The 3735-nt window shown below is 45.6% G+C and overlaps 1 non-coding gene across 1 annotated transcript; it reads left to right on the top strand.

The window, feature by feature from the left end:
- Positions 1 to 222: 222 nt before the first annotated feature.
- Trnas-cga (transfer RNA serine (anticodon CGA)) lies at positions 223 to 304 on the top strand. The gene has a single exon. It is a non-coding gene; the product is annotated as a tRNA-Ser (tRNA).
- Positions 305 to 3735: the final 3431 nt, after the last annotated feature.

Below are 3735 nucleotides of genomic sequence, written 5' to 3'. Positions count from 1 at the left end.
CACTTTCATCATGAACATTTTTCCACACGCATGACTTTCACATATTTGACCTTTCAAAAAATAAATTCTTTATTTAAACACGCTCGCATCTATCTGTATGTGTGTGTGTGTGTGTGAATTGCGCAATCAAGCTGTGGCATGACGAAAAATAAACGAGCATGGCGTTATCTGATTGTAGGTCAACAGAGCGTGAAGCCGATATAGCAGCGTAAGATTAACGCGGCAGTCGTGGCCGAGTGGTTAAGGCGTCTGACTCGAAATCAGATTCCCTCTGGGAGCGTAGGTTCGAATCCTACCGGCTGCGAAAATACACTCACATCTTTTTTCGTAGTTTAACACATGTTCTTTGACAAAGAAACCTTATTAAATTGCGTATCAATTAGAGTTGGGTAAATCTGATTCAGATTCATGAAGCTGAATGAATCTCTGCCTTATAAGGGATTCATGAATCTTTCGTCGAGAGATTCCAATCCTATTCTAAAGACACACCACCTGATGAAAATTCACCAGCCAAAAATGGGTTGAGGGACCCTTTTTTTTGTCGCAATATATGAAAGAATCGGGGAGATTTGTGACAGATCCATGAAAGATTCATGAAGACTCATTAAGGTTTCGAAAGATTCATTAAGCTTTGAAGATTTCGAATCCGCAATGATTCATGAAACCATCTGAATGAATCTTCAGTGAAAGAAGATCTAGTAACACTAGTATTAATACTTCACCGATAAGGGATAAGGGAAATCTTTAATGTAGTTTAAATCACGAAGGAAGAGTCAAGAGTATATATTGCACCATAATATCGCCAGAAACACTTGCATCCTTCACTCTAGTGCATGCAATAATTTCCAAGTAGTTCATATTACTTCACCGATAGGACGCAGTTCCTTCGTTCCTAAACGTTCGTTGGCGGTGTTTGCTAACTTCAAAGACGTTGAACTTACTTCGTCTCGGTTGAGTTTTCCCGATGCTGAAGCACTAAAGTAAACTGGTACCAGTGCTCTTCTCCCTCCACACCACCAACTTTCCATACCACGCCTCACCACGAGACGAGTTCGGGATGTACCTCGATGTCGAAGCTAATGTAGAGCTGCCGTTCGATTCATGGTGGTTCATCTTGAGCTCCACCCTTCTCCTCAGGGGCAGAGGCGACCAACGGAAGAGCGACGATTTACCCCCATAAGCATGCGAGACGTGTTAATAGTATGTGCTTTTGATCTGAGAGACTCGAAAAAGCGGCAGCACCATTCCCCAGCAGCGCCAATGAAAAACTCCACGCGAGTTTCCGAACCAAGGGAATGTGGGAAGGGGAGCAGCTTTGCACTCGTAAAGAACGGGTAGCCAAATATTATATGTAGCTCTCTGCCTCTACCCTACCCTCTACACAGCCTCGTCTCCGAACGTCGAGGCCTTTCGTAGCCCTCAAATAGCACATACATAAGTGATCATATCAAAACAAGCGACCGAACAGTGGGAGGCATACAAAACGGGAGGTACGATAACATGATGCTCCGGCTCAAGTGCTGTTAGTGTGCCCGTGCTCGGGGTTCCGAGCACAGCGATAAAAGGAAAGTGTACAAGCAAATTATCTTACAAGCTCGCAAACAACGTTTACAATCTCACCTCCGGAACGGCAAACGGGAGAAGGTCGGCGATGTCGGCTGGAGGCTGGCTTTGGATAAGATTTGCGCGGAGAACAATGAACCAGGAAGACGCTTTTTCAGGGAACACACCTTTGGCCATATTTCCTGTGCCAGATCTCAGCTAAAAAGGGGAATTTCAAACCCAAAGGAGTGGAAGCTCCAGAGAAGAAGTCGACACCGTTCGGGATAGCGACAAGATTTTACGGCTCAATTCAAATCTACTCCAACGTTTCCTTTCCTTTTGGAGGTATTGTCTTCCCTCTCCGTGAGTTCTCGAACGGCGGCTATATCTCTTGTGGTCCTTTTTTAGCCGATTCTTCCGACAAGCGACACCTACATACTTACTTACTTACTCAATCTCGCATAAAACATTCAATTTCCAATTTTCGCTGAAAACTTCCCTCCACCACCCTCAAAGTTCGCGCCAGCATGTAAGGGACGGTGAAGAAAAACGCAAGTTCCCCCAACATCACACCTCTCCCGTTGGTTCTTGTCAGCCACAACCCATACGCAAAGTGTTGTTACCGGAAAACCTCGCCAAGGATTTGGCGCAACACACAGCTCTCCCTCCCAAAAGCGACACGACGACAACGACGACACAAGGGTACACACACCTTGCAGCTAGAACACCTCGGGGTGTATGCATCCTTTTTCCCGAGGAAATCGCACCAGGTGTACCGTGTAGATTTACCGCAAAGTGCTTCCCAATGCTGGGGATTAAATAAAATCACAAACGAGAGTGCTGCTGCCGCCACCACGACGCATTGCTTCCGGGGGTGAAGGTTGTATTTTCCGATACGTACACGGGAAACCTCTTCCGGTGCACCGAAAACTCTTTACCATGACGCTGGAAACCCCGGGAGCGGTTTTAAAGGTGGAGGTGAAGTACGTTTTTCCCCGAAACAATGACACCTTCCCGAGAGGAACTGGTGGAACTTCCGGAACTCCAAAATGGCGAACCGTGATCGGGAGAGGAAGTATCATATAAGTCTTATCCTGCCTGCTCCGTGCACATGATGCGTAAATGGGAGATTTCTTTTTCCTTATCAGTGAATGTGTTCTTTCTTTTCGTTTGCAAAAGTTGCTAATGTTTGCTTTTTGCGACCTCTGCAAACAAATCCAACTGACAGAAAAGAATACCGAAACCAAACAACGGCCGCTACCGACCTCACGACGCCGACTAGTTCCGCTTCGATGGCCCCGGGCATTAACGGGAAATCCAATCCCAAGCAAAGCTCTCGTAATAAGTGGAATGACAAAGAGGCATCCGGGAAAAAAAAAACCTGCAGATCGGTACGCAATAGATGGATTTTCAGGACCCTTGTCAGGGTCTCAATTTTCCAATTTGTCCTCCTTCCTGCGCTATGCAAAAACATAGTAGGCGCTCTCGGGAAGCTAAACCGTGCCCATGTCACTCACATCATCAGGTGATCGGAAAGAACGGCAATCGATTCCCGGTTTCCAGCTTGCTTTGTTCCCTCGGAGTTGTGAGCCGTCGTCGAATGGAGGATGGTAACCCTTTCAGTGGAAGGATTTTTCACGACAAATCCAATCAGCACTGGACACGGAACGGCCATAACTGCACTCGTTTTGTGCACTTTCTCCCACTCTAAAGCGAAACAAAGAAAACGGGATATAGGATTGAGTGTGTTTGTGTGTAATGTCTGGAAATCAAACCTACCGCTTGCTTTGTTTTTTAAATGTTTTTTTTTCGCCCTCAAAAACTCCATTGAACAACCCAACAAAATGCGAGATTCAACCGATGGACACACACACAACACAAACTCCTAATCCTTATTTACACAAACATCCACCGTTCATTCGCTCCCGGTTCGACTTCGGCTAATGGCCAAAGATAACAGCGTTACAAACCCCCGTATCGTTGTTACAGAACCCCTTTTAAACGCAAGCAAGTGTAAAACACACTTTAGAAAACCACCACCGGGATACATCCCCGGTAGCATTTTCCATTTGTTTCCCACCTAATCGAATGTGGATTGGAAAAATGGTGCTGGAGATTATTTTTTGGCTAAATTTAAACCAATCGCTACAAACGTTCTTCGGTTTACAGCTAATTACATTTGGGAAAAGAGCG

The sequence above is a fragment of the Anopheles coustani genome, chromosome 3, assembly GCF_943734705.1.
Source record: "Anopheles coustani chromosome 3, idAnoCousDA_361_x.2, whole genome shotgun sequence".
NCBI classification, from domain to species: domain Eukaryota; kingdom Metazoa; phylum Arthropoda; class Insecta; order Diptera; family Culicidae; genus Anopheles; species Anopheles coustani.
The sequence above is the reverse complement of the archived record's forward strand: the minus strand, read 5'-3'. Positions and strand labels throughout refer to the sequence as shown.